General features: G+C 45.6%; 1 protein-coding gene across 15 annotated transcripts in view; it reads left to right on the forward strand.

Moving 5' to 3' along the window:
• The window catches only part of Wdfy3 (WD repeat and FYVE domain containing 3), a 230,675-nt gene that overhangs the window by 50,287 nt on the left and 162,250 nt on the right, over positions 1-18,138 (forward strand). For 14 of the 15 annotated variants that reach the window (XM_087582838.1, XM_087582844.1, XM_087582840.1 and 11 more), the window contains 1 exon segment: positions 8,613-8,711. The exons of the other annotated variant lie outside the window; for it this stretch is intronic. The gene's annotated coding sequence lies outside the window, so the exon portion shown is untranslated. 15 annotated transcript variants of the gene reach the window in all.

Here is an 18,138-nt window from a genome sequence, read left to right on the forward strand (position 1 = left end):
TCCATTTGAAGGAGGTATATAAAGCAAGAGTCTGCATGCATTTTATAGCTAACACAGAATAGATGGTAATATACTTTTTGGTTTTGGACCTGGCTACAATGTATCATTTTCTCGATCTTAAAATAGTAGTCCCATAGAAATAGTTATAGACATTTTAAATAGTACTTTTAAAATATTTGCTTGTTTTTTTCAAATCATGCCAAGTAGCAGGGCTACATATAAATATAATTAATTGGGTTGCTACCTAAATATTTATAATTTTATTTCAAATTTTTTTACCGAGAATCTGGAAATGTGAAAATTGTGTGTGGAGTTCTATGTTGCCTGGAAAAGGAGTGTGGTGCAAAATCCACTGCATCTTCTAGACGGAATTCTGTGGATGCATTTATGCAGGGGTGGAGAAAGAAGTATAGTCTTTTGAAATTTGTAACCTAGAACAATTTAAAATAAACAACAGTTAAAGACTTATTTAAAGCCATAATTTCTTGCATATTAAGAAAAATTTGAGTTTCACTGAATGCCATGTACTGAGTATTGATCACAAGACAGGCATGTCCTGTCTATGTGGAGGTCATGATCTGGTGGAGAGTCATAGTAACACAATATTGACAAGGGCAGTGTGTGGGATGCATAGATATTTGTCAATATTGATAAATAAGGGCAGTCTGAGGGAAGACAAGGACAGGTGAGGGGACAACACAGTGAGGAGAGAGATGCACCTGCGGTGTCAGAAACACAGTAGAGTGAACCTTAAAGTTGAGGACTAAGGCTCTCTTGCCAGGAGCTCACAGCAGGAAGCAGGCCCTATGCCCTGAGCAGTGGGTGTGTGAGGAGTTGAAGTGATGCTGGAGCTCTTCAGCTGGAGACTGGAGAGGGAGGAAGCGATCAGATCACCTGGAGTCATGATAGAGCATGGAATTTATCCAGTGCATGGAGAACTATTTGTGGGCTCACCTTTGCCAATTAGGGTTTCTGTTAATTAACCAGAGGTGCCTTGTCTGCAGAGATAGAAATGACGGCGTGCAGAATTGTTGAAAACAGGAAAGAGGCCATCACAGTCCAAAGACAGGATGGCGTGGCAGTTACATATAGAGTGATCAGAAAAATAGAAGGAGCTGAGCCATGGGTTGGTAGAGCTGATGAGAATCACAAGGTATGCAGGACATGAGGAGAGTAGGTTTGTGGTTAAAGCAGATGGATGGATGGATGGATGGATGGATGGATGGATGGATGGATGGATGGATGGATGGAGAGATGGATGGATGGATAGATGGATGGATGGATGGATGGATGGATGGATGGATGGATGGATGGACAAATGGCGCTGCCATAAAATGAGACCGAGGTTGGGAGACAGAAAACACACATTTATTTTGAACATGTTGATTATATGTGGCCTGCCTGTCATCTGGTAGAGAAGTTGCTCAGCCCTGGAATCTGGGGGCTTTCGAAGAGATAAGTAACGGACATTTAAAGGTATGAAGTGGGTCACACTGGGCCTGGGAATTGCAGCTTTGAGTGTGTGTGCGTGAGCCATGTTCTCACTTCCTTCATCACAACGAGAAAGGGCAGCACAGAACGCTTGCTTTGCTGATGTACACACAGGAACACCAGGGCATGTGTAAGCTTATTTTCCTATTGCTCCAATATGATGACCCCACAAATCAAGAACTTGATCCCTAGTGCATGTCTCCAGGGAGGTCAAGCTGAAAGGACCTGAGGCATGTGATCATTTCATATGCACAGACAGAGCCAGAGAACGATGAATTTTAATGCATGTGTGCTACTGCCTGGCTCATCTCTATGCGAGTACATCAAAATCTCCTTCCTAGAGAATGTTGCCTCCCAAAGCGGATGGGTCTTCCCAACTCAATTAATACAGTCCACCCCCAAAACTGCTTCCGGGTCAACCAAATCTAGACCCTACTCAGAGACTCTCCAGGTGATTCTAACCAGTGCCAATTAGTCAATTAAAACCAAGTCACAAGAGAACATGTGTTTTCTTTTTTAATTTTGTTGAGTCCTGAGAGAGATGTGAGTCTTCCCATTGGCTGGCTGTTGAGTGAGCAAAGACACACCCTTGTTTGGCTTCAGGAGTTACCTCTGAGCCTTACCTTGTGCCCTAGTGACAGCCGGCACGGAGTTATTAGTAAGGTTAAAGTGTCTCTGTCAGCCTGTTCACAGTAAGCACAAAGCATTCTTTTATTTCCCCATTCTTTGCTGTCATTTTGTGGATGCCCTTGAGTCAGAGGATGCTCAGTGTCCCTTCTCTTATGTGGTGACTTATATTTGTTTGTTTTTTTTTTTTTTCTGAGACAAGGTCTCACTCTGTAGCCTTGGTTGGCCTGGATGTAGCCTAAAACTGGCCTCAAACCTAGAGAGATCTGTGTGCATCTGCCTGCCTGCTGTGTGCTGGGATTAAAGGTGTTCACTTTCATACCTGGTCCTCACCTGTGGTTTTAGATAGCAGGTACATATCACATAAATATATGAAGATAGGGCTCATATATGAAGTGTGTGATGCTCTTCCTGAAACATCCATTTTAATTTCCTCATGCTTTTCTCAGTCTGTAAAAACTTCAATGCAGCAGCGTTCAGGTTTTTTACTTAAACTGCAAAAGTCTTAAACAGTGTCTTACTAATTTTTAGTGGCTAGAATCACTTGAGAATCTCTGAGGGAGGGTCTAGATTTGTTTGACCCATGTCTAAAAGTTTTAGAGTCTGTTGAGTAGAGCAGATTAATTATTAATAAACAATTTAGAGCCAGGCTGTCCGAGATTGGTCTGGTGCCGCTATGTATTCAAATGCTAAATACTGGCCCACAAGATCTGGCTGAAGACTAGATGCGCTTTCTCATGCACGCCAAACTTTGCTCACCTAGGCTGGTGTAACTTATGAACTATCTCAGGTTCATCAGGGTCTTGGCACTGACCTGGCAAGGGCTTCTATGTTGTGCCATCATGTGACAAAGGGAATCATGTGGCACAACAATAAGCCTACTCTATGTTCTTCCAACCTGTAGATTAAGTAGAGCCGTTTTTTATTCTATGGCCGCTCTATCCAACTCTACTCTATGGCCGCTCTATCCAACTCTACTCTATGGCCGCTCTATCCAACTCTACTCTATGGCCGCTCTATCCAACTCTACTCTATGGCCGCTCTATCCAACTCTACTCTATGGCCGCTCTATCCAACGCTACTCTATGGTTGTGCTATCCAATACTCTATGGCGGCTCTATCCAACTCTACTCTATGGTTGCTTTAACTTATTCACGAGGACAGAGCCTTCATGGCTGCTTCACCTCTTAATACCATTATTAGAGGTAACTAAATTTCAACATGATGCAAAGACTATATTTGATAAAGTGTAAAATCCAGTGTGAAGCTCCGCAGCTCCTGAACAGCTATTACAACCGTATCACGGTTTGCTGCGATGTCTAGTATTTTGGTCCAGTTAATTTTGATGTATGATGTTTTTCTTTGCAGTTTCTTTATAATAACGTTATTATTTACCAAAGCATTTTACAATCCTGTAGAACATTGCATATACTCTACAATCAGAGGAAGCAGATGGAAGTGATTTCAGAATCATGCTAAATTAATATGATAAATAATTCACATGTAATGTAGATTACATTATAAAAAAGGCTTATACTGTCATCTTTATAGATTTTGCTGATTTAACAAGTTTATATTCCACCATGTACTGGTAATAGATGGGATTTTAACCAATGCTTGCCTTTTAGAGTTTCTCTCTTCCTTCCTCCTTCTTTCTACCTATTCATCTCATGTAGATCAGGCTGGACTCAAACTGATTTAGCCACAGATGGTCTTGAGCCTTACATCTTCCTGCCTCTACCTCCCACATGCCGCCGAACTCCAGCCACGAGCCACCATGCCGTGCCAGCTTTTCTGGAATATCTTCATAGGAACTCACAAGCTTTGCTTAGTTACATGAGGATGGTTACCTTTCTTCTTTACTCAGGTACCTTTCTAACTCAATGATTCCTTCAGGCTTCATTTTAAAGTATCCATTCCAACAAGTTAATTCCATGCCCAAGAGACTCAAACTCAGTAGTGGAGTGTTAGGCTGAAGTCAAAGCCCATGGTCCCAAAAAGAAAGGAGAAGCCACACAAACTGTGGCTTGGATGAAGGTCGTCTCTACCTTCCAGGGACGGTTGCCAAGCTGTGAGAGCACAGCCTCTGGGCTTCATTTAGGTCTGGACGGGCAGGGCTCTATGTAGTCAATGTCTCATACACAGTCACTTCATTCACATGCTCCAGGATGCTTGCCAGGTAGTTGCTCCCAGAATGGCCATATCACTGAAGTATACAGCCATTGTTTCTTCTTGTAGATCTCATTTCTGCACTTCCTGCAGTGGAACTCTTCCAGAAGAGTCTCAGTGCCTCGGCCATTAAGCAGGAACTTTTACTCATGTCCTTGTCTGTAAATTTTATGTGAATAGACAGGAGATTTCCGCGTTGGAGTGTAGTGTAGATTTGGGGATCCAGCCGTCCTTTATGTGGATAGCGTGACGAGTCTTAGCAAGCTGTGTGGCTCGCCTGAGAATGGCAGGTTGGTATCCGTGGGCTAGCGTTTGTCTGTTTCTGTACATGGCATCACTCATTACTGAAGGTTCTACAGTAGAGTTTTGGCCAACTACCACGGATCCGTAATGCTTGGAAATGTCGTTCTCTCTCCAGTGATAGCTCAGCTCGCTCGCCATCAGCTCCCACTAAGACCACGTCATTCATGGTGTTACCCACATACCAGGTGGCGAACTTACTCCATTCCTCTTGTGAGGAGAGCATCATGGCGGCCAGAGGGTGGTGGGGCACGCTGCCTACCTCAGGGCAGCCAGGATACCGAGCTCTTGCTGGCCCTTCACTAATGGGTGAAGCATAATGTGACCGATGCTCCCTACGCTCCGACTGCTCACAGAACGCCATGGGAGGGAAGTCAACCTAATAACAAGGAGATTTCTCTTCTACATCTGCATTCTTTGTGATACGAGTTGATTTTTTTTTTTTTCAGTTGTGCTCACCTTTCACTCGGCGGCATAATTAGGCTTTTAAATTTTCAAATTCTGAGAACGTTTCTTCAGAGAGACCGAAGCCTAAAAGGAGTTTCTGAGAAGCTGCTGCTTCTCCTTCTCACACATACTGTGGTCTGGTATCAATCAAGAAGCTTTGTATTGCTGATGCCAGTGACAAACCAGGAAGGGAGATCAAGGCCGGGTTGGGATGTGGACTCCCGCCTGACCAGTTCTCAGAAGTCACATGGTGTCCGTCTCTGTGTATTTATTAGGACTTCCACTCAAGGGGAGTAGAGAAGGGGTCCATTAAAGGTAGGCCTGTGGGTTGACGGACTGGCATTTTAATCGCCACAAACCAGAACTGCTGGGGATTTCAGGATAAGCTGCTCTCTGGTGGGAGTTTTAGTTGGCTCTTTGGTACCTATGTAAATGAACTCCTGTCTACAGGTTTTAGCCATGGATGGGTTCTGTTACACACGGAGTACCTATTCTGGGTAGTTCACAAGCTCCTTTTACTATGTGTGCATGTGTAAGGCGTTTGCATGTATGTGGTGCACAAGGGTACGGGTGTATGTATATGTGTGTGTGTGGAGAGCAGAGGCTATGTTAAACGTCTTGGCTGACCAGTGTCCAGTGTCTTGCCTGAATGTAGAGCGCTTGCTCTTTCGAGTGGCTTAACTGGCTCAGTAGAGCCTGCGACTCTGGTTCTCAAAGTGTTAAGGTTGTGGGGGGGGCGGGCATCACCCCTCGTCATGCTTTTGTGGGCTCTGGGGATGGGAACTCAGGTTCTCAGGCTTGCAGAGCGATTGCCCCTCCCCCCGACACACACACACACACACACACACACACACACACACACACACGTTGCTTTTCTTATAAGGGCTTGGTTGCTTTTATGGTAGGTGTTCTGGTGCAGGGGAAGTGAGATTCTAATTCTTTACTAACACCTTGGAAATGGGACAAAGCTTTGAGAGAATGGGAAAACTTGCATATGTGAAAATGACTGAATTCCCTGATGTAAACCATATCTCTGTGTCTACAGTTAGTCTTCAGAACAGAAGGAAAGCACTCTGAGAGATAACATGAATCATAGCATTTCCTTGTGTCGTGCGTCAAGTTCAGCAGGGAAAGGGTAGCACATTCAGATGCCAACTGATAGTTATTTCTCCACCAGTGAAATGAGCTAATGCAAGGCGGGTTAGATTATATTAAAGGCAGGGATATATATTAAAGGAGCAGCTCTTGGGCAGGTGCGTTCTCTGGCTCTGAGGAAGGAAGCCAGGGAAGTCACCATGGGGTAAGAGGGAGGTAGGAGAGGGGGAGAGAAAGAGAAAAAAGGCATGTATGTTAGAGAAGGGAAGAAATAGAAGAGAGAGAGAGAGAGAGAGAGAGAGAGAGAGAGAGAGAGCGCACACGAGCGTGCAAAATGTCCAGATTATATGTAGGGAGGAGCCTCTGGGCTGGAAAGTTCAAGGATGGGGGCAGGGTATGCAGGTAGGGACTGAGGGATGCTGGGAGAATCTGGAGGCCAGGTCTGCTTTGGTAAAATATGCACCTCATTCCCTTAACCTGGGTCAGAAACCAAACACCAACTTATCAAAGTGTACAGAAAAACCATAGAAAATTAGCATCATTTATTGACTTCATGCCCTGTACTGAGCCAACGATAACATCAGGAATGAAATCCACACCCGTAGAGACTCAGATTACACTTTTTCTGCTGTTCTTCCGGGGAAAGATTGCTCGAATTTGCCAGGTGGCCGTACTCGTCTTCAATTCCAGCCCCGGGGAAGCGGAGGCAGGCAGGTCAGTTCAAGGCCAGCCTGGTGCATGGAGCAGTGAGTTCCAGGACAGCCAGGGCTACACAGAGAAACCCTGTCTCAGAAAAACCAAAGCAAACAAAACAAAAACGAACAACAAAAAAGAAATTGTTCAAATTCTTTGTCCAGAATTTAGGGGACAATTTTTTGTTCGTTTTTTTTAACTATCTTCTCTTTTTGTCTATATCGCCTCCTCCAAGATTTAGTTCTTAAAACAACTGAAAACTGATGGCTGCAGGAGGTGACAAGCAGATCTCAGTAATGGTTGGATAAAGCTCTTATTAGAGTCTGTACAGAACAGTTGTTCCCCCTCCCCCATCTCCTCTCCCTCCCCCCTCCCTCCGTCTGAGGAGCCCTCATTGTCAGTCACAGCTACTCTGCTGCCTCTGAGCTGTGAGCCCAGCCAGGATGTCTGTCTCCGCTGTCTGCCCAGATGTTCCCAGTGTAAAAGCCATCACTGGAATGTCTGCTCAGAACAGCAGCTCACCTGATGATAAGGCCTTGAAGACCACATTGGTCAGTGCCAGTTGAGGCCGCCATCTGTGTCGGGGACGTCGCGTTTGATGTTGGTTACATTGGACATAAAGAGCAGTTTGGGGGTAAAAGAGAAAGGCCAGCCATCTTGGGGATACCGAATGCCGATGATGTTGGAGTTGATGGGGAGGCAAAGGGTGCCTGTCTAGCTGTGATTGTCTCTTTTGTCATGTCCCAGGACTGTGAGGGCATCAGAGCAGGTCCTGCTTACCTTGGGGTCAGAAGACGGCTGCATAGTCTTGGGTCGGACGTACTACTGTTGATAGGATTTTATGTGTAGCTTTGAAAAGCAAGCTCTTCCCTGGTTTCTGTTGGCTTGTGATCGATGGTTGGAGCACCGTTCTTCTGCCAGTTTAATGTAATCTTTGAACATTGATTAAAAACCATAGACTGTTTTCCCGGATTACATTGACAAGTCAGGATGATATTATTCACAAGGTAATACTGTGCAGTTTAACCTGCTTAATAACTGAAATGCCCCACATGGTTTTCTCTAAGGGGACCATGACTGACCACAGTCCACATGGGACACATGAAGTTTTCTACCTAATATACTGAAATTAATATGAGCTTAAGCCACGTGAAGCCGATGGCTGCCATAGTGGACAATACAGACTCAAACTCTTCCAGGTTCTGTGGGTTAGAAAGGTCTGCATGCGGAATTGATTTAGAATTTCATTTGCTCACCTCCCTTCTGAATATCGCAGCCAGCTGGTAGTCATAGTACCCCGCTGTCTAAGTGAATCGTAACACTCTTTTCAGGGTTGGAGTCTGTAGTGAGAGTCCATAGTCGGTTGGTCCCGGGCTGTTATGTTTATTGAGATGATGTAAGGCGAGTAGCTGTGGAAGGCTTTGGTGGAACCTCCTCGTTACTGTGTCCCCGTTAGGACTCTGCTGATTTAAAGCCATAGTTGCCCAGACATTTAAAAAATGGGGCTCCCGTACTGGAACATCACTGAGGGCTAAGATCAGAACTTGAGCAGTGGTCTTTATAAAATCTCATGTTTTATTTCTGTGGTGATGGTTCTCAGTCTTGGTGCGTGTTAGAGGCAACGAGGAAAGTCTTATGTCCCTGCCACTGCTCCAGCCTCGGGCTTCCCAGCTTGGGCAGGAGAGGGTGTGGGCAGCAGGGCTTGTACACCTATGAATGGAATAATTAGTGGGCCTGAGGTAATTAGCAAATGTGGGTTTCTAATTCATAATATCCCTTCCCTTTTCCAGTTGGAACCCCGATTTCAAGTCCTGAGTGAAGTGCCATCTGTGGATGGGACCCACTGTGCTCACACACTCAGAAGGAGCTGTCCAAGGAATGCCCTAAAGGTCAGTGCTTGGGAGAGAGAGATCCAGAGGGCTTGTGTTCAGTTGTTACTGTCATGGAATTTATTAGGTCACTGCGATGATGAATTTGTGAGTAGAAATGGCTTCTTAAGTTGACTTGATTAATAGTTCTGTCTTCATGCATGGTGATTATTTAAAAATATTAGCGACTATAAAATGTCTTAGGAATTACATTGGACTGGGCTGTTTAAGGCAGGATGTATAGTGGATGTTCACGGATATAGGTGTGCAATGTGCAAGGAAGGACATTCAAGAAATGGCGGTGGGGATGGAGACTGGAGATGAGGCTGGGGGCGCTTTGCAGCGAATATTTGTTTATTACTATGATCTTTTAAAACGACTGATTATGCTAAATTAAAAAAAAATGACCGGCTAAAAATATTTTAGAATTTTTACGGTTTTTCACACTAAGAAGATAGAAAGCAAGACAGTTTTTGTTGGAGTTGGTGGCCCCCCGCTGATTTGGCTTGGGTGCATGACTTAGGGGCAGGGCACTCTTCAGCTTTCCCTATCCTGAACCCATGGCGTAGGGCTTGGTTTTCCTATGCATCTTCTTATGCTCCATTTAATTCATTGTGGCCAGGTTTGTCTTTTTGACCTCTAATCATAACTCTTAGAGCGGGCTCTTTCTCCAGGTCAGTTCCAGCGCACAGCTGGATGTCAGTGCTGTGTGTCTTATCCTATAATTCCGAAGGATACAAGTTCCCAGGTTGTTGATCCTGTGTTGATGATGGCATCCCTTGCCCCACCGCTACCCCACCTTTGTCAAGGAAGCAGCATTAAATTCATCCACCGAACAGCACACACTGTGTTTAAAGATTATTATCAGTTTCACACATAAGCCTTTAATGATCTGTTTGTGTCTGCCTTTCTTAAGCAGGTCTAACATCATCCCCCCAGGCTCACCCTGTGTTCTTACCGTACCTGGTAGTGAGAGGACCCAGGGTACGTCTTATGCACCTCCCTCTGATCCCTGGTCTGTTTACTGTGCATCAGGCGAGGTCCATGTCTGGTTCAGATGTTGCCTCTGTGTTTCCAGGCATCCTGTCATTTAAGCGTTGTCACTGTAGCCCGTACACCTGACAGATGTCTTCTCATTCATTCACTCACAAGAGTGTGGCCTGCTGACTTTCCTGTCACTGACATCTAGCCTTCCAGTACCTGGATGTGTTTCCAACTGATCACGGAAGTAGAAGTTAATGTGTTCCGGCTTTATATTCTTGCCTGTAAGTACTTGCATTGGCCACTTCAGTGTTTTTGATAATTATATAAGACCTCACTAAAATTGACATTTATGAAGAAAAGGATCATTGGGTTCTTTTACTTGAGAAGAACAGAAATGATCATCTTTAAAGGAACCAAACATGTTTCTCACCAATGTCTCCTGTGGCGATTACAGGCCAGGTGGACTTCCACTTTACATCCATTGCTTTGCTTAGACGGTTTGCTTTCTCTTCCCTACATTGTCATTTGGACATTGGAATGTTTGCCATGTTGTGGTTTGAGTGTACACCTGGTTGGAGGTGTACACACCTGGTTGGAGGTGTACACACCTGGTTGGAGGTGTACACACCTGGTTGGAGGTGTACACACCTGGTTGGAGGTGTACACACCTGGTTGGAGGTGTACACACCTGGTTGGAGGTGTACACACCTGGTTGGAGGTGTACACACCTGGTTGGAGGTGTACACACCTGGTTGGAGGTGTACACACCTGGTTGGAGGTGTACACACCTGGTTGGAAGTGTACACATCTGGTTGGAAGTGTACACATCTGGTTGGAAGTGTACACATCTGGTTAGAGGTGTACACACCTGGTTAGAGGTGTACACACCTGGTTGGAGGTGTCCACACCTGGTTAGAAGTGTACACACCTGGTTGGAAGTGTACACACCTGGTTAGAAGTGTACACACCTGGTTAGAGGTGTACACACCTGGTTGAAGTGTACATCTATTTTTATACACGCCGTGCTCTAATGAACGAACTTTCAGAGCTGCCTCTGTGCTGAGAAACTACTTGTAAGTGTGTGGATCTTGGTGTTTTAGAATTTTTCAGTTTTAGAATTTCTCAACATTCCAAGTAGGGAAACAGGTTGGCAGAGAAGTTTAAGTTCTATCCATCCCGGTCCAAGTATGTACACTGACATATAGCAGAGGAGAAATGTAAGTTCTGCCCACCATCCAGGTTGTGCACTCTGACAGACAGGAGATGAGGAAAGGAGTCCATTCAGACTTGGCGGAAGTGGGCACAGCAGAGAGTGTTAAGGATACCTGTAACATTGTTTCTCTCCTTCCCTTTAAAATCTAAGCTCTAGAACGACACATAATTACCAAACCCATTTTAACCACTTAATAAATACTTGATAGATTGAGCCAGATGTGTGAGCTCACAGCTGTAATCTCAGTACTCAGGACTGAAATGGGCCGGTCACAGGTTCAAGTACTCAGAGTACTCAGGTCTGAAATGTACTGGTCACAGGTTCAAGACCAGCTTGAGCTGCATAGTATAGACCAGGTCTGCCAGGACTACACCAAGTTATTAAACAAACAAATATACATGAAGGACTTCTGATAGGAATTGTCCAAGGAGAAGGGTTACGAGCCGTTATCGTCCAGTGGCAGTAAATGGTCCTTGTTTTGAGTCTCATTCACAGATGAGAACTATAGGAATAAGGATGACACTGATCAGATGATTCGGAAGCTGGGTTTTGAGGTGAACAGTGGGGGTTAGCCAGGTGTGTTGCTACATGCCTGTAAGTCCCAGCACCAGGAGGGTGAAGGATCTCAAGTTCAAGGTGTGGACTTTGTGGCTATCTCCTGTAATTCCTGCTGCTCGGGAGGTGCAGTTAGGGAGATTGTAAATCCAGGGTTGGTGACAGACACTCACTGGGTGGAAGGGCCCGTCCTGCTTGCAGGTTCCCATCCTTAATGGAAGGAAGTCGTAGCAGGAGCCTCAGGGAGGAGCTGAAGCAGCAGTCCCCCAGGAGCAGTGGTTCGAGGCTTGCTTCTAGACTCAGGCTCAGGCTCAGCTTGTGCAACCCAGGCAGCCTGCCTAGGAATGGCTCTGCCCAGAAATGCCACAGACATGCCCAACCAGCCCCATGTGATGGAGACAGTTTGTTCCCTCGTCCCAGATCCGTCAGGTTCATGGATACCTAGCATGTATGAAGGCGTGCTATTGGCTTCCAGTCCACACAGACCAGAGATGCAGCTTTTGGAAAAAGTAGTTTTGATCCATTAAAAGCAAAAGAGTTTGGCAGTGGTAACCCAGGCCCACCATCCCTGGTGTTGGGAAGTAGAGGCGAAGGTCAGTTCAAGGTCAGCCCCAGCTGTGAGAGTGAGTCCCTCCTGCTGTTTGTCTGTTGGCTGTCCTAGAACTCACCAGACCAGATGGCGTCCGCATCTCCCTAGTGCCCAGATTAAAGGTGTGTGCCATCACGCCCAGCTCTGAGGCTTTTTTTTTTCTTCAACAAAACCAAACATTTTCCTATAGACTAAATCCCAAGGCAGCATACCTGCCCTCTGATTTCCGAGTCCATGACTCAGTTTTCCTGATCTCTGAAAGGACATGGCCACTCTTCCACGTGGCTCAAACACGATAAATACTCCAACGTTAGGGGTCAGTCTTATTTTTAGAATGATGTTCAGCGTGGCTCTGCTGCCTCCTGTGTAAAGCTAAGGTGAACCTCAGTTCAGTGCCCTGCTTTTAGAGGATCAGCTTGAAAGCATCTGCAGCCTCTCCCCTCCCTTTCTCTCTGTGTTGGCTCTTTTTGTCTTATCTTATGATATAGCCCTCAAACGCAATCCTTTGGCCTCGGCATTCTGAGTACGGTGGCCATAGGAATGTCCCCTAATGCTAACTGATGTTTTTCATTCCCCCCCTTGGTCTAAAGGATATGGAATGTTATGATTCCTCTATGAATATGAATTGTTTCTTATTGGGCATTCTGTCTTTACATTTCAAATGTTATTCCCTTTCTCCCCCATCCTGTACCTTTCCCCCGTACCCCTGCTTCTATGAAGATGCTTCCACCCACCTACTCCCACCTCAGTACCCTGACATCCCCCTACCCTGGGCCATGGAGCCTTCCCAGGACCAAAGGCCTCCCCTCCCATTGATGTCTGACAAGGCCGTCCTCTGCTACATATGTAGCTGGAGCCATAGGTCCCTCCACGTGTACTCTTTGGTTGGTGGTTTAGTCCCTGGGAGCTCTGGTTGGTTGATATTGTTGTTCTTCCTGTGGGGTTGCAAACCCCTTCAGCTACCTCAGTCCTTTCTCTAACTCCTCCATCGGGGACCCCGTTCTCAGTCCAACGGTTGGCTGTGAGCATCCGCCTCTGTATTCGTCAGGCTCTGGCAGAGCCTCTCAGGAGACAGCTGTATCAGGCTCCTGTGAGAACGTACTTCTTTGTATCAGCAATAGTGTCTGAGTGTGGTGTTTGTATGTGGGGTGGATCCCCATGTGTGGCAGTCTCTGGATGGCCCTTCCTTCAGTCTCTGCTCCACACTTTGTCTTCATATTTACTCCCGTGAGCATTTTGCATCCATGCTTTGGTCTTCCTTCTTCCTGAGCTTCCTGTGGTCTGTGGACTGTTGTTTCTTGGGTGCGTTTTTCATTTTGCAAGCTTATAGTGATTCCCAGTGAACGTTTAATAGATTATTTACAGTATATTCCTACAATATAATGCCAAGGTAAGGTTGTATGAGAAATGCACACATAGGTGCTGAACTAGGAACTGCAGAAACAGCACCCGTTCCCATCAGTTCAGCAGGGATGCTGTCATCCAGCACCAGGGAATATCCAGTCACGGAGCAGAGGGAGAGGCTGAAGGAACACCCCAACTTAAACAGATTTCCCTGTCCTGTGCTACAGAACAGACTGCTAAACACACTTTTTTTTTTTTTTTGGCTCTTTTTTTCGGAGCTGGGGACTGAACCCAGGGCCTTGCGCTTCCTAGGTAAGCGCTCTACCACTGAGCTAAATCCCCAGCCCCTAAATACACTTTTAAAATTTATCCTCACTTTATGAATGTGTGCTTTGCCTGCACAAGTGTCCCCAGTGTCTGAAGATCCAGAGAGGGTGTTGGGTCCCCTGGAGCTGGAGTTGTAGACAGTTGTGAGCTTCTGTGTGGGTGCTAGGACCCAAACTGAGTCCTCCGAAAGGTCAGCAGTGGCCCCAAACTCCCGAGCCACCTCTCCAGCCCCCACTACAGACGTCTTCCATGTGGGTGTGCAGGAGATGTGCGGGCCTGGCCAACTCAGAGTCCTCAGAGTCGTAGGCCAAATTTCCACTATGACCTGATGATGCGTGTTACTTGAATTGTGAGTAGACTGTCGTTTTTAAATATTTGAAAACTGTCAAGAAAGAACAATTTGCAGATCGTAGCCACACTTACTGCGTTGACTGCTCTCACCTCTACAATGGCAGTGCTAAGCAGGTACAACATAAACTGCCGGACAGAGCTGTTATTCTCTGGTCCTGAGTTACTATTGTTCATTTCCTCCCCAACCCCCAGTTTTAAATATTATTTTCTTATTCGTGAAGACGTTTGTAAGGACTTTTAAAATCCTGTGCCACATTAACTGCCAATGTAGTTCTCCTCGATGAGTTCTTCCAGGGACTCGTCCTGGAATATTCCGAGTGCTATTCTCCTTTGGGCCTAGGGCACAGTCGCTATAATCAGGGGAAAACAAACGAAACAACAGGAAATGTTTAAGAGAGAAGAAAATGTAGCTCAGTGTCTAGAACACTCCCCGAAGGTCAGATGTGTCTGGGGACATTAGAATTCTCTGGCAAGGTTATAACACATAGCAGAATTCTTGTCGGTTACTGTCTGGTTACAATGCTGGTGGAAGAAACAGAGTGAACATAGGGTCAGTCATATTCGAGCACTGCTGTGTTTGTCTGTGTGCATATGCATGCTCATGTGTGCATGCACGTATATGTGTGCATGTATATGTGTGTGTACACACATGAGTTGTGTGTACATGTGTGTAAATGTATATGTGTGTGTGCTCATGTATGTAGTGTGTGTATATGTGCCTGTGTGAGTGTGGTGTGTGTGCATGTGTGTGTGTGTGCGTGTTGCTTTGTGTGTATTTGTGGGTGTTGTGGGTGTGTGCATGTGCACTTGTGAGTTTGTGCATGTTGTATGTGTGTATGCGTGTGTGAGCATGTGCGTGTGTAAAAGCATCTTTTTATGTAAAAGTACTTCATGTGGTGGTTTTCTCTGAATGCTAGAAGAGGAACAAGTCATATTGCCTTTGTAGGACTAGCTAGAAGATAAGATATCATTTCAATATGTAGTTATTTCCTGGGTCGGAGAGGTAACTGGGTGGCTGACTGATGACTTCAGTGTAGCACCCCAGCACCCATTTAAAAGCAGGCTGTGGCCGTGTGCACTTGTAAGCCCAGTACTTGGGAGACAGGCAGCTCCTCAGACTCTAAGTCCAACCAGTGAGCTCTGGTGTCTGTGATTAAGGAAGGAAGATACCCTCTGTGTCTACAGGCACCGGCAGGGACGTATGCAAATGTGCACACACATCGCGAACACGCACACACACATACACACACACACAATGTTATCCATGAGTTAGCTTCCAATTGATAATACAAGATTAGATAAGGAGTTCTCTATCTTAAAATTTTAGCTAGGGTTGGCTTTTCAATCTCCCTGCGAGATTTTAATCTCTCTGAGTGTGTTTCTCCATCGCTTATTTTGGACAATAAATACATGGATCCATTTCTCTGAAAGTACTGGATGCTGTGTGTGTGACCAAGGATCTTAGGTTGCACTTCCGAAATGAAAACTGACCCACAGGCAGGAAGCAAGAGCTCCCTAGGGACTAACGCCGGCCCTGACTACTAAGTGCAGACGTGGTCCAGTTAGACTCTTAACATGATTCAGGGGTGGAAGAGCTGGTGGCTTCCCTTTGGGAAGACTGCTTACTAGCCAAGGAGGGCAAAAGACTGAGCAGTTAGCAGGCAGAGGCTGCACTGGTCTGAAGACAGGCTAAGGACCACCGTTCGCTTCTTCTTGAAGTCAAAAACCTTGTAAACATGTATGTATGTAGCCGGGACATTCTTCCCCCAAGGCCCCAGCTCCCAGCAGCTGGGTTCTGTTTCCCTTATCAGCCTTGCCTCTCTCTGCTATAAAGGGCGTGGACCTCTCATCTATCTGTATTTTCACCGCCACCAGATTGTCTCAAGGGAGGTGGCATTCTCTGGTAAATGGCATGTGACTCCTGCTGGGCGGAACTTACTGTATCCTAGGGACCTGCTTACCCAGGGGATGGTTAACAACTGGTAAATTATTCATGACATGTCATTTAGAGCCACAGTTCTTACCTTATAGCCACAGAGCAGATGGGAGGACACAGTAAAGTTCATGGTGAACCCCCAAATACAAACAAATCGGGAGTGATTGACCACTGCAGACTTGGTTCGTTCTGATGTTGTTGAAGATCGGGGAGGGCCCGCCTTGGGAGTATGAGATCAGATGTACTGCGTCATTGAGCATGGCAGTTTGTCTGGATGCTATTTTAAAGTACTCAGTTTTATTCTTCTTTCTCCCTTGCGTCGGAGTCTTCGTGGGGTTGAGGGAGCTGACTAGTTTGTTCCTTCTCCTTCTCTAGAGTCTCTGGGCTGGACTCCATTTCCCTAAGGACAGACACTTGCCAGGTTGCCACGAGTGGCTGGGAGAGCAAGAACCCTTCCCCAGAGGACAGAGAAGCCTCACGGGGTTTTGTTTGTGTTTATAGGAGTCTGATGGTCACAACCGCTAACCAAGCCTTAAAACAACCACAACAAAACCTAACCTACTTCCAGCTAAACAGATCTCCGGGTGTAGAACTTTTCTTGTTACTTGCTGAACAGACAAATTATATTTCCTTTAACTTTTTTTTAAAGGTTTAGAGCATTAAAATTGGTGTTTAAATATTTAATTTTAGGTGTCTAATGTAAATCTATTATTTTTAAAAATTAGTGTGTGTGTATGTGTGTGTGTGTATGTGTGTGTGTGTGTGTGTGTGTGTCTGTGTGTCTTAGCTTTTGTGTCTATGTACCATGTGAGTACCTAGTGCCTTTGGAGGCCAGAAGAGGGTACTGGGTCCCCTCAAATTAGAGAGAGCTGCCCAGGAACCTGTCCTGGAACCCAGGTGCTCTTAAGTGACACATGATCTCTCCAGCCACCTATAAATAAATTCATATACAAAGTTGTCATTTGTTAGGGTTTGCTTAACGAAATTCAGAAGTATTACAGAATAATTAAATCCTTTAAAAAGCTGTGCTTTTAGAGAGGGTTTATTTTGTTTTTAAGTATGTGTAAATGTATGTCTGTATGGGGGATGGTCTGTGCACATCTGTGTTGAGAGCCCAAGCAGACCAGAAGAGGGTGTTGGATCCCCTGAGTTACAGGCCTTTGAGAGCCACGAGGTGTGGCTGGGAACTGCACCCAGGTCAGTTCCTCGAGGGGCAGGCAGGCTTTGAACTGTTGAACTTTGCCTCCAGTCCCTACTTGCAGTTTTGTTTAATGATGGAGATGCACAGCCATTCCAAAGCAGGTGATGTCAGCTGGTATTGTTATGTTTTTGAGGTTGTGTTATGGGTATCTTTGCATTTCTAAAAACTAATATTTATTTAACCATCTTTTGAAGTTCTTTTTACCTCCCACTGTATTCTTTAAGGGCTCGAATTATAAATTGTGTGAACTGTATCATTTTAAGTGGGTCTGCATGGTTGTGGTTCATCTTGTTCTGTCTTTACTTGCTACTCTAACTTTTTAAAAACGTTCTATTGTGTGCATGTATGAGTGTGTGTGTGTGTATATGTGTATGTGTGTATTTATGTGTGCATTTGTGTGTGTATTTATGTGTGCATTTGTGTGTGCGTGTGTGTGTATTTATGTGTGCATTTGTGTGTGTGTGTGCGTGTGTGTGTGTGTGTGTGTGTGTGTGTATTTATGTGTGCATTTGTGTGTGCTCATGCCGGTGAGCCGATGAGTAGAAACAGGCTCTTTCCTTTGATCTTGTGGGTCCCAGATCTCAAACTCAGGTGACACTTGGTGGCAAACTCCCTTCCCCACCAAGCGGTGGCGTCATACGCTATGCATGTTCTCAGTGCCAGTGCCTGCATAGTTGCTGTCAAGGCCATAGCACCTAAAGACAGCACAGGGAAGTCCTTGTGCGAGCCCCATGTCATGGGCATTTCTTGAGCGCAGAGTTGGAAGCAGGGCTCTTGAGATGCAGGAGTCCCCTTGGAGCCCTCTGCTGGTGTGTTCTCACAGCCTGGAGCCTGTCCACAGACACTCTTCGCTTTCTGACCAATACTGGTTCACAGCATTTCCTTGTGTGACCTGTACCTCCTGGTGTCAGTGTCATTGAAGCATCCTGGTGTGTCTTATATTTTGCC

The sequence above is a fragment of the Rattus norvegicus genome, chromosome 14 (genome assembly GCF_021556685.1).
Source record: "Rattus norvegicus strain SHRSP/BbbUtx chromosome 14, alternate assembly SHRSP_T2T, whole genome shotgun sequence".
NCBI classification, from domain to species: Eukaryota; Metazoa; Chordata; class Mammalia; order Rodentia; family Muridae; genus Rattus; species Rattus norvegicus.